The 13,179-nt window shown below is 40.9% G+C and overlaps 1 long non-coding RNA gene across 2 annotated transcripts in view; it reads right to left on the reverse strand.

Annotated features, from left to right (window-relative positions):
- Positions 1-13,179, reverse strand: part of LOC110398216 — a 292,377-nt gene that overhangs the window by 216,336 nt on the left and 62,862 nt on the right. The gene's annotated exons all lie outside the window — the stretch shown is intronic.

The following is a 13,179-nucleotide window of genomic DNA, read 5'->3' on the forward strand; positions in this document are numbered from 1 at the left end:
AATAGCAAAGACATTGTTAGCAATTTGTTTTGACAAAAGTGATTAGAATATTTATTTTTGCTAACACTTCTCCTACATGCAGGCCGGGAAAAATGAAACATGTTTGTATAATTCAGTAATACACAAATCTTTATTAAAACTCAGAATGTTGCTAAGTTAATTATATGATATTAACAAGAAAAGGGATAATCAAGAAACCCTTCACAAATTCATAATCTGAAAGGCAAACAATGCTTCACTGGTCTGATCTGTAGTGCCACTTAGAGCTATTTGAGATAGAATTGCTAGTTTTTACTATAAATAAATTATTAAAACTGGGGGGAAAGCAGAACTGCCAATTACAGTTGCTTCTGATCACAAGGAATGCAACAGCACCTAGCACATCACATTTGTTTTAGGTGACACTGACTGCAAACAGTACCTCATGAATGAGAGGGAGGAGATGTGAAGGGATGTTTTGTGATCTGCTTTGCTTCTGCTCATTCCGTTACGAACAACTCCTGCCCAGGTGTTTGGAACAAATGTATTTGCTTGAAGGAAAAAGCCTATCTTGTTTTTTACTACAATTAAATTAAATAAAAAAATAATAATCATATCTAAATCTAAATAATCTAAATATCTGGCCCATGATTTCAAATTTCTAACTGAACAGCAGGATTTCCCTCTTCTTTTGCTTTTAAAGTAACCACTAGTGCAGAAAAAGGGCAAAAATTAACAGCAATTATTCACAGACTCACAGTTCAGTAGGAAACATGTTGTTCAGGGCTTCCAGCATAGCACAGGCTAAAGATTGAACACAATGATTTCTAGCTCAAGCCCCTTACTTGCAGTTGAGGTATAGAAAGACATTCCACTCTGATTGCTAGCAATAGAGAATCTTAACCTCCTTCGGTTCCAGTGATTAATTACTCTCACTGTACAAACCAATTTTGTCTGCCTTCAGTTTCTAATAGCATAGTTTCATTATGCCTTTTTCTGCTAGATTAAAGAGCCCATCTAGTACCAGAACGCGCTCTCCTACAGCAATAATGATAGGTTACATATATCACAGTTGAGATGAACAATTCCTTTTATGTTGATCCCAAAAGCAAATTCCAACCCTGCTCTGGGATTCTCTCTTATGCTCCCTCCTGCATGGATCAGACCACAAGAGCCTATGGCCCTACTGCATTTAGGCAGCCCACAGGGGCCAAGGGACTGACTCTTCCTGCAATGAATGGGAATTTGACTTCAATTTTGAGCATGACCAAGTCCAAAAGTCTGAATACAGCCTTCTGATGGATAAAGTATACTCCACTGGCTTCAGAGCAAAATCTACTTTTCACCAATCATCAATTTTAGAAATATTTCTTCTGCAAAAGTAGGTGGAGGTAGGGAGCAGAGGAAGAGAAAAAAAGAGAACAAGCAGCAGCTCTGGAGAAGTTAGAGGGATATGACTTTTCTATTTTTGAATTGTTATCTTTCCAAAGATGAGTGGGGAGCATTGGTACACATGCAGATTTTGCTGTGCATGGTGAGCAGAAGTCCCTCTTCATGACCTGTGTTCCCACGTTCACAGCTTCTCTGATTACCAGCAAGGCAGACACTAAATTAAGGTGAAGGGTGGACACTGAATGACTGTATTTTGCTATTACAAGGAAACTGCAGTTGTGCCCAGTCTCATCTATGGCTTGACTGTGGTTTCCTAGAGGAATCCACACATATATAGTTGTAGTCTTTCAACCTACACAAGGCAGAAAAGAGAAACATGGGGAAATACCGGTGAGGGGAGAATCTGCTACAAAGCTCAGCATTAAGACAGTGTTTTCTCATTCATTTGGCGCAGTTCTGTTTTTGCTACCAACTTCTGTTCATTTCTACAAACCTATGTCCCCACCTTCTCCAGGCAAACAGCTGCCTCTGAAACGTTCAGGCTGTCTCTTGGCACCAGCCTTTCTAGCAGTGCATCAGTGAAGCGTTTCCTCTCTAAAAAGCAGCAACTGATAATTCTGGTGCAGTACATAACAGCATGCTGCCACATCAGGTTGGGTCCTGCAAGAAAATGAATTTGTCTGGCCTAGATCATCTGACAATTGCTAGCATATGAATAATTCAATCCACAAAACGGAGCAAATGCAAGCAGCGAATAGAACAGCAAGCTGTGTATTGTGCTGCATGGCCAGAAACGGCACCAGTTCAGCCAAAGGGCGTGACAGCTGCTCGCTGATGGCTGTGGCTGGCTGATGCATGCTGACTACTGGTTGACAGAGTGGGAAGATGCCCAGGAAGGCATTTCCATGTTTCTGACTGTATGGCTTTTTATCCTGGTTCCTTGGCTTTCAGTTAGTGAAACTGGGGTTTAAATCTATAAAAGTATGTTCATAATAATTTCTCCTCTGGATTAAAAGCATACCTTTAGCCACATCCATGCAATTTTGTCATGTCCCAAAAAGCCTTTAGCTTTGTCTCACCTTCCTCTGGTTGCTGGGCCTAAAATTCTGTAAAACAATGGTAGTACCTTTGACAGCCACCTGCCCTGGCCCACGGGCAGCAGCCTGGAAGCCCAGGCCCAGGGTTCCCACCTGCCTGAGCAGCAAACGGCCTCCACAGCCTTTGCATCTCATTTTGTAGATGGCGTGCTTCCAACGAGCTGCATGGGTGAAGCAGCAGGAAACCAGGCTGAAATTTCACAGGTTTCCAGAAAGAAGTTTGTCAAATTGAACTACTTGCAGGGAGGGCCTGGATCAATTAGCAGTCCCACCACTGCCAGTTTTCTGACTGAATCTGCTCTGTTTTGTGCTTAGTTAGCACACTGGCCAGTAAGCGCTCTGTGTTCGTATGGGCTATTCACACAAGAACAGGAAAAAACATACAACAAAACCTGACTGTTAAACCACAACTGGATATGTTCCAGGTTAGGAGCATTAATAATGCCTACGGCTTTTGACACCCAGGTTCACATCACCTCTTTTATGCTGTTATGTTTGGTTCATGCTGACAACTCTCATCCCACCATTCCTGCTTACCCGCAATAACTCCACCACGTACCGCATCACTGGCCTTTGTTTTCCCACTGGGAGAAGCCTCTACTGGTCAGAGACACTATCACTAATGACCTTTGGTCATTTTGTTCTTCAAACACCTGTCTACCCACAGCAAAAAAGTAGCAGGGTATCAACTGAGCCAACTGCACTGCTTACATAGGAACTCTGCCTGCAATCATGGTTTTGTGTCATTTTGTTTGCCCAGATAAATGAACAGAGGACGTTTATTGTGATTGACCTTGCCTTGATAGCTACTGACAGCTCTTGACATGCACACCTAGGTATGGAGGTAAGATGGATAATTTCTCCCAGATCACAGTCAGTGTGAGGTTCCTTGAATAATCAACACCTAGCTGTAGAGCTTGACTTTGACAAAGACATAAGCAGTAATCATGTGGTATTCAGGGCCATTAATTTGCTTCTCTGTGAGCTTGGATGATTCAGAAACATTTAGCCAAGCTCTCTTCTGGGGAATTACTTCATAACACAAATGGATGGCTGAAAATCTCACAGAGTCTGGCTACCGTCTCTATGGTATAAATGCACAACAAGAAGCCTCTGGTAGAGTATAATATGAATTAAGTATTAACCATATGAGGAGTGGAGTGAGTGAGAAGTGATAATGGTGAGGCCGGAGCTATCCAACAAAACAAAACAAAAAATCCCCCTTCTTTATCCCAACTCCCCACAGAACTACCCAGCAGAAATAATTTATCTTTCATTTCCAACTCATTAGCTAGGGTTGGCTGACAATGGGCAAAAAATGAGAGACCCTCCGCCACATGAAGAAAAAAAGTGAAAGGCATTTTCAAACCAGAGACCTGATCACCCAGGTGAAAATAGAAACAGACCAGAAGCGATCAGCAAGGTAAGCAGAGTCAAGCTTTGATGGAAAGAGTAGTTTCAGCGAGAGATAACCTGCCAGCACAGCAAACAAAAGAAAAAGATATTGAAAGAAAATCAGAACAACATTTAGCACTCTAAAGAATGAAGGTAGGAGAAAGTCTATGGAAACAAGAAAAAACTGTTAATACAGAAAGAAAAAAAAACGATGAGCTTAGTGAGGGACAGGACATAAACAGATGGGTCTTACCGAGAAGACAGTGTTTAAATAATCTTGTAAAGACTTATTACAGATAGGACTACTGACTCTCGCTTTGCTAGACCACACAAGGCACTTCCACAATTTCCTGCCAAAATCAGAGACATTTTTCTCTAAAATTCAAATCAGGAAGGATTTGAACCACACTCCTCAGTCTGCTCTTAGCCATGCCATCTAGCACATTTTCATAGAATCACTAAGGTTGGAAAAGACCTCCAAGACCATCCAGTCCAACCATCCTCAGCCTGTGCAGAAGGTATTTTAAATCTTCCACCAGTCAGTCTCCACTAAGCAGAATACTGACCACGCTGAATAGGACACTTTTCCCAGCCGTTGTTTCCTATAGCCATGGTCTGCTATCCTTGTATCTCCCAGTGCGCATGCCCACTCCTCCTCATCCAGGTCAGCCTGAGTCAGCTGTGCACACACTTCCCCAGTCAGTCCCAACAGTACTCTCATCCTCTCTTCCTCCATACCTAACACACTTTCCACGTAGCTCCCACTTGAATGCTTATTCACAGCTTGCATCAGTGCTAAAAGTTCTATAGGGCACAGGCCTAGCCTGCCCAGACTTACATAGCCCTCTGAAATCACCATCCTTCCAGGTAAATAAGCCTCTGACAACCCGTACCACACATATGGCATTATGCTGCATTTGTGATTCTGATGCCTGCTCCAAATGTAAGGCATACACTGTACTGGAGAACTTTTAACATAAAGGAGTATAAAAGTGGAGCTGATTCACACTCTTAGCTGCAATCAAACTACCAGAGGATGCTGAATGATTCCCTCTGCTCTGGTTTTGGATGTCATTATCTGACCTCATTACTTGCTTGTGACAGGCAGTTCCACGCTCCCATATCATTCAAGCCAGCAGCACTCAAAGTAGTACAAATGTGAGTGTGTGTGTATGTTTCTGAAGGGGGATAAGAGGTGGGATAAATTAAAGGCTTTTAGGAATTGCTGATTGAGAAAGAGAAAACAACATTTAAAAGCCTTTTAAATTGCTATTCCTTCCTTTTGATCCTAAATTTCTCTTTGTTTTGTTCTATGCAGCTGGCTGAATGATGACAGAGTGGGTTGCAATTATCTGGATGACATTAGGTGCCAGCTGAAATGGACACTGAAGGAAGGAACCAACATCCTGTATATATAATTCCTACTCCGTTTGGCACTGAACCAAGTCAACAAATATACTTTCCTTTCCCCATTCTATCCTCCTTCCCTCAGGAAATCCCATGGCCAGTGAATGCTGCTATGGTAACAGAAGGTTGGGAAGGGGGAAGAGTTTGAATGTAAGCAGAGTTTCACAATGTTGCAGAAGAGTTCGGATTCAAAACTGCACATGCCTGTAAGGTAACTCCACGGAGCTCTGCATATTGAACATGTACGTGTACGCCACAGACCCAGGCTTCCAATGTCTGCAGAATTCTGAAGGGCTCTAATTAATTTGGTAACTTGCATTTTCAGTCATTGCATGGTTCATTCAAATCACAGGTACTTCTCCACCAATTCTGCGAAGCTTACTAAAACAGACCTTAGAAACTGAGCACAGCTGTCAAAATAATGTTATTGTTTTCCAGAATCTGTTTCAAAGATAGTTATTCCAGAGAAACTTAAAAGTTATATTCCTATATTAGCACGCTAAGTAGTTCATAGCAGTTTAGTAAATCAAATATTCCATACTGCTACCTTAATAAGATGGGGAGTCATGCATGAAATGACTGCCAGGTTAATGACATAGGGAGACATGCATGGCATGTATTTGCATATAATAGCACAGAATGTTCCCCTAAATCCTCTAAATTACTCATCAGTTCTTAAATAGGCATTTAACTAAGCCTCCATCTAGAATAAAAAAGAAAGAGTGAGCCACCTACAAATGGAAAGAACGATAGATAAAGACTAATCAAAACCTAAAATGCCAGCTTGTGGGAAGCTGGAAAATCTGCACCACAAAGGAGTAGCTTTCTATTAGGTGCACTATGGAATGAGAACAAAGGGAAAACACTGAAAATCTTAAAACCAAGCCTGGAGCACAACTCACAAAGAAGGGATGATGAGGGGAACAGCATTTGTGCTCGTTATTCCTGATGATTTACAGAGTCAGCCTGAGAGACTGTCCAATTCGAAGGTCTTGGTTTGGATGGCCCTTCCAGACCTCTGCCACGTGTACATTCATGCAGCAGCACTTCCTTTGGGCTCCATTTGTAGGGGCAGCTGAAAAAACGGGACACTAAAACCTGAGCTACAGAGGAGAAGTCAGGATGCAGAGAGAAAGTCTAGAGCCTTCTCCCTAGGCTGCAGCTAAGGAGAGTTGGGCTATCATGCTAAGATGTACTTAGAACCAGGTAAGTAGTTTCAACCCTGTGTTTTGTTTTGTTTTTTTCTTTTCCTGTTGCCTGTTTGCCGTTGCTCAAATGACAAGATCTTCAGGGCAAGGACTTCTCAGTGAAATGGACCGCAAAGCATGCTTAGAGCTTCACCCTATCACTGAAATATATCAAGCCAGTTTGCTTTATGTTTGAACAACTTCAAGCCCAAACACTGGTAACACAGAGAGGAAAACATTGGAAAAGTTTCTGCCTCACTTCAGTACTAGTATGTCATCTAAATGCTGGCACTACACATGCTGCACAGAACAGAAGCATTGCCTTCTGGATGTCAAATGTCTGTAACTCCAGGGTGCAGATTACTTGCTATATGCCTGAGTCACAGATTTACAAAATTGAAGTTTCTAAATCTTGCAAAGAAATATACTATTATTCTGTCATGTAAGAAAATAATATGCTTATTAATTATGTTGTTTGTACACGAACAAGAATTTAAAAAATAACTCAAATTAGCGAGTTTGGAATAGTGAGCCTTGAACTTTCATACTTTCACTAAAAGATTATGTCAGACTATTAATATTCACCAGCTGCTTTTCATATGCCTCCCTTGAATAGTACCAGGGAATGAGAGGAAATAAGATTTTTGTAAAGTGTCAAAATATACCCATTGTCTCATAAGATGAGAATTTTTCCATCAGAGTTTCTCTGCCAAGACAACAGCAGTGAAAAATATGAACTCACTTCTCTCTCTCCACACTCATCCACTTCAATGAAGCACCAGTTTCAAAGCCTAAGCAAAATAAATTGCCAACATTATTAAATCCAAGCTCTCCTTTACTTCTTCATAAAATTAAAAATGCAGATGTTCTGTTATTGCCACTTTATGTATGCCAATGTGCATGTTGCCACTTTATGCTTATAATTAAAAAAATATATAAAGTATAAAAGAAATACAAAATATAAGGTTCCAGAAAAAAAAAACAGCTCATCCTTTTTGTGAACCACAAAATATATATTTCTATTCATGTTAAAGACTAGGTATCATTCATTATAAGACAAAAGGCTGATCGTGGTTCATCTACAGCTCATTTCCCAGGTAAGAAAGTAAAAAATGTACTGCAGAAATATAGTTCAAAGGCTGACAGAAGACCCATTGTCCCAAATGAAATAGCTTTACATTGTAAGAAGTAAAGAAATCTAAGTAGCATTTGCTTCCTGAAGTAGCTAAAACACATCGGTATGCAATATGGCAACTCTTTTAGGCAAATAGCAAGTAAACCATTTTAGTGAAACTTGGCCTAGGCCACTTGGTTACTAATGTTATTAATATGAACTGGTAGAGCGTATCAAAGGAACATAAAATAGATTCTACTTACCATCAGCAAACACTGCCACTGTCTATAGGTAGTGTCAAATACACTGCATAAACAAGAAATAGAGGAAACACCTTCTCTTTCATCTAGGACTGTTGCAGCCATAGTACCACCTAACTGCTTTCTAAGAAGGATAACTCTTACATTAATAAAAGTTCTATTGTTTCTACAGATTTACCTTTTGTTTTTGGTAACCGAACACCAGTAGTTCTTTTTAAATATTAAGGCGTAACACTTTTCAGTTCTAAGCAACCACCAGAAGAGCCTATATTTTATTTACCAAGAAATATTTCTTCTATTTCTTCAGAATATAGCTCGTTTTAAACTATATTATTCCCCATAGACTAAGGCTTAAGCTATTACAGGTATCGTAGGAAATGCTTTTATTTTTAAGTATGGTCTTTTGTGTTAGGAAAGATAAATGTCAGACTCATTAATTATGTATCTATAATTAGACACTGCTGAAAATGAGCTGAAACTTGTTTTGACATCTTCTTTGAAGAATGTATTTGTACTTTGCATGTAACATTGTGCACAGGCATTTGCAAAACCTGAAGCAGCTGAATGGCAGCTATGTACAAAAGCCAGTAAGCTTTGACAGGGTAAACAAAATCAAAGAAAAGCATAGCTGAGGAGTTAATAAGCACTGACTTACAGGAGGGAGATTTGTGCTAGACAGCTTCCTCAGAAAAAGCTAAATGGCCATCAAGAGGAAAAGAAGTCTCTGACCAGGAACTCATGATGAAAGCTGCACTTTGTTGATTGCAGAAAGTTTTCTTTTAAATACAGCCTTCTGAGTGTTTAACTAATTTCCAAGAAGCTTGATTGTGCTTCGCTCAACTTCAGGGTTTTTTTTGCTTTTTTTTTTCCCCTTCTAATTTGGAGATAGATTGTACCTTAAAGCAGAGCCAGGAACATGGGGTGTGTGCTTAAGCGGCAGGAACATAAGGGTAAGTGTGGGAGGCCTCTTGCTGCAGCAGCAAAACATTGCTCCCTGCCCCCATGGAGGCAAAGGAAACAAATCAGCCCTACTGTTAACTGCAAACTGAAGTAGGGAAACCAGCAGTGCTCAGAACAGGCTGCAGGATGGAAGCAAACTCTTCTGCCTTCTGCACAATCTAGGAATTTAAAGAGGTATTGCCAGCAACCTTTCTGTGCGAGTGGTCGCATATATGAGGAAGCCACATGTGAATTTAATAACAGTAATAATAATAGTAGGAGTATTTAATGAAGACTCGGGAAGAACTGTCTGTGCTATTACCGAAGGATAATGATAAATGGTTTGACAATGCTGTTTCTGGGACTGAATAAACAATTCAGCCTTATCACAGCTGTTGGACTTCAACACCCAGCATTTAAGTGCTGTTACGGTCAGAAGTGTGACTCCATAAAAATAATACCTTCTTACTCGTGAGAGCTGCATCTTCTATGTGTTCTGAGTCGTGGCTGATTCCTTTACTGACAAAGCAAGTTGTTCCTAATGATAGCATGGCAGAACAGACCCCAGCCTATGAGGGGAGGCTGGATCCTCGTTTGTCTCCATCAGAGATGCAATCCAGGAGCACAGCAGAATAATTTCAAACAGCTGGGATTAGGCACAATCCACACATTTCTCTTTGGAAGTCTAATTTGTTGTCCCTAATCCAATCAACCCCTTTGCTGAAGTGGGAACAAGTGGAGGCATCCACCCTGATGATATGTTCCCGTCTGAAATTCCATGGCACTACAGAAGAGAAGCTCTACGCTTGATCTCTTCGTCGTGCGTCACTGCTAGGCTCCAAATCTGCCAGCTGCCAGCTAGAGAGGACAGCCCATCAAAGCAGGTGCCGCCACTAACCCTGTCCTCATGCCACCCTTGCCAGGTCACGCATTAAGACTAGAACAGCTTCTAGAGACAAAGAGCTGGCAAGCCGCATCTTTCCATTTGCACTGCTCAGAAACAAAGTAACCTTCTGTTGAGCAAAGCGCTTAGAGCCACACAGATCGCTTTGGCTGGTGTCGTTAGCTTCACCAGTGGATTCCCATTGAATTTCACCGATGGGTTCCAAAATGGAGCAATATCCTTGTTGCTTTCACAAAGCCCTCTCCAGCAGGTGCTGCTTGGCAGCTCCGCACAAGCATGGGCTTGCAGTGCTTGCCAACTTAGCCCTGTGCTAAACTAGCCACACAGAACATAAATATAAAATGGTTGGTGGGAATTCTCTTATAGCAAGCACACATTAAACTGAGTCATGTCTACAAAACCAAAAAAGCTAAACATCTAATCTTGGGCGTTCATTTTAGAGTTCCCTTTAAAAATAAAAAGGAACAGGAAAATTACATTGTCTACAACTGAAATGCATTTTAATTTTCCATTCCATTACATTCACTCAAATTTCTTGTTTTCTTGAGCCTCAGAAACAATTCTATGGAGATATTCAAGACCCATCTGGATGCCTACCTGTGTGCCCTATTGTAGGGTCCCTGCTTTAGCAAGGGGGTTGAACTCTTGAGGTCCCTTCCAACCCCTGCAGTTCTGTGATTCTGTAATTTCAGTAAATAACTATAGCAGTTCTTTATTATGCCAATGGCCTTCACTTTAAATGAAAGTAAAACCTCCTCCTGTAAGGCTTTCCCCAAATGCCAGCAACACAGCAGTGCTTTCAAACCCACTCACAGAATTCAAAACAACATGAAACACAATTGTGGGCACTGCTATCTTCGGCGAGTCAGGGCAGGGAAGCAGTTTATTTCCTGATTAGCAATTCCTCAGTGGTGGTGGTGGGAAGAGAGAACCTGCCTACAAAAACCCGAGCTCTTTGGAAATATCAGCCTGTCTATTAACAGATGGTTGCTCCTCGTGGGATACTGTCCTCTCTAGGAATGCTGCACTATGTCCTGAACCTCTTCCAACACAACCCCAAGCAGGCTGTGCTCCTAGCATAGGTGAGGAAAGTCAGAAATGGAACTGAGCCAACCTGTGCATATAAAAGCTCTAAATTCATTACTCTCAATTAAAATGAATGAGGATAAGGATTGCTTCCAAGTACATCAATCAAAGAAAGTACTTGCTGCAGGAAAACAGAAGACACTGGTGTATACAGGAAAGAATTTATTCGCATATTAACAGAATGTGTGCAAGCTAGTGTATACATAGCTAGTAGTTTATTATTCACTTGACAAGTTGCGTCTATCTAGGAATGATGGGTTAAAAATCTAGAATTCTCACTTTTTAAAAGTTAGTTTTGAATCTGAAATACTTGTACACCTGCACACCTGATTTTACAAAAATAAGAGGGAGCTTCAAACCAGAGTGCTTCATGCAGCATAAACAGGCTTAAGATGTTCAGTTGGCAAGCACAATTCACCTCCAAAGTCATTTGTTCTCTTAACTCTTCTAGTAATTTGGAGTTCCATGAATACCCTCATCTCGGTCTAAAATCAACAGCAAGAGAAATAACCAAGCACTACAGAATTAGCTCTTGAGGGGAGAAAAGAATCCTCAAACAGAAACTAATGCTTATTCATCTAATGCTAATGCTTCTCATTGCTGGAGGGAAAAAAATAGCTGTACTTTATGATGGCGATATTTCTCATTCTGGTTTTACTTTTGCTTTCTTTGGAAGTATGCATTACAATGACACTGCCCAAGCTAACCGGGCCAGGAAATGGGCTAAAGCTGATGCATCTCCCACCTTTACATATTCATAAACTCTTCCAGGGATACTGGGCCTCCAGCTGATGGCATCCATCCCTGCTGCACAAGCACAGGCTGCAATACCGAGCTGCCCATTTTAGCTATAACTCTGAGCCTTTCTTGCAAGGGTAGTTGGGATATACAGCGAGACTCCATTCCATTCACACTGCCAAATGTTTACAGATATGCTGTGTGGGTCTAAGTTTTTTGCGTGGCATTCCAGTGGATCTGTGCTATGAAATTCATTGATGGAAGCCATGAAAAATACATGACTATGCAACTGAAACAAGCAGTAGTACAAAGACTGCACCAAGTGTCAGCATAGGAGGTGATGTTTCTTCAATCAAACTATGACATAAGGCTTTCTTACCTACAAGAACCTCCAGAAAACCAAAAAGAGAGTTAAGTTCTTCTCAGAATTCAGTCACGATAGAATATAATAGGATAAAGAGACTTAGAGAAAGAGGTACTTGAGATCTCAGTGTAGTGCCCTTCCCCTATACAAGCTGCAGAAACCATTTCCCCTATGGCCAGTTTTAGCATACAATTAAACATAACTGTATATACTTTTGTAGTATCACAGGTCTCCTTAACAGCTGTTCAGGCAGAGCTGTGAATTGAGCCATACGGACAGTATACCAGAGGGTAGCGTTTAAAGACAGACTTCAGGAAAGGAATAATTTAAGACATAATTTTATGCACAGAATTCCCAAATTCAATTTGTCAGTAAGCATACAATTCATTGAAACATTTTTGAGGCAGTATGAAGACCTACATGATAGTTAAGGCTTTAGATCAGACACAATGATTAAAAGTACAGACTAATGAACTTGGCTTAAAGCTTGGATGCAGAAGATTAATTTAGGTCCCTAACTTAAATGCAAGCTTCCTTTGTCCTAGGAATAGTCACTGCATCACTTTCTTTCCCAGTCTACACCAGTAGAAGGGAATTACGTTCATTTCCTTCTCCCTTCTACACTAGAAGAGACAGGTGACAACACAGACTGCTCTCCTACCTTACACTCTGCACGACCGAGCTGAAGTCTTCATGGGACAGCTAAGTGCCACTGAGATATAAATAGCATCTCTTACAATAACACTATAATTAAAACACGTATGTTTATGCACAAGCATGCTTCCTGAAACTAGGGACTAGAAAAGTCCACTTCATTATCTCATTTACAGTTCTTTCCCATACACCAAAAAATTTACTAGTTATTCCCAGAGGACTTTTCAAAATTGATTTAACAGCCAAGTACTCTTGGGAACTCTTAGGAAAATTCACTAAATAATTCATGGAATATTTACTTTGATAAGTACAAGCGCTTCATACTTACATTCTCCATCAGATGTTTTCAGATAAAATTCTCAAACACAGAATCTATTCATCTGTCTTCATTTACATACCATCCCAGGGTGTATATAGACCTGGTTTGAGCTGGGATAGAGTTACTTTCCTTTCTAGCAGCTGCAGTAAGGTGCTGTGCTTTGGATTTGGGGTGAGACTAATGTTGATAACGCGCTGATGTTTTAGTCACTGCTGGGCAGTGCTTGCAGGAATTCAAGGAATTTTGGCCTCTCACACTTCCCTACCAGAGAGAAAACAGTGGGTGCACAAGGAGCTGGGAGGGGTCAGGATCAGGACAGCTGACCCAAACTGGTCAAGGGGATG

Source organism: Numida meleagris, chromosome 4 (assembly GCF_002078875.1).
Source record: "Numida meleagris isolate 19003 breed g44 Domestic line chromosome 4, NumMel1.0, whole genome shotgun sequence".
Taxonomy (NCBI): domain Eukaryota; kingdom Metazoa; phylum Chordata; class Aves; order Galliformes; family Numididae; genus Numida; species Numida meleagris.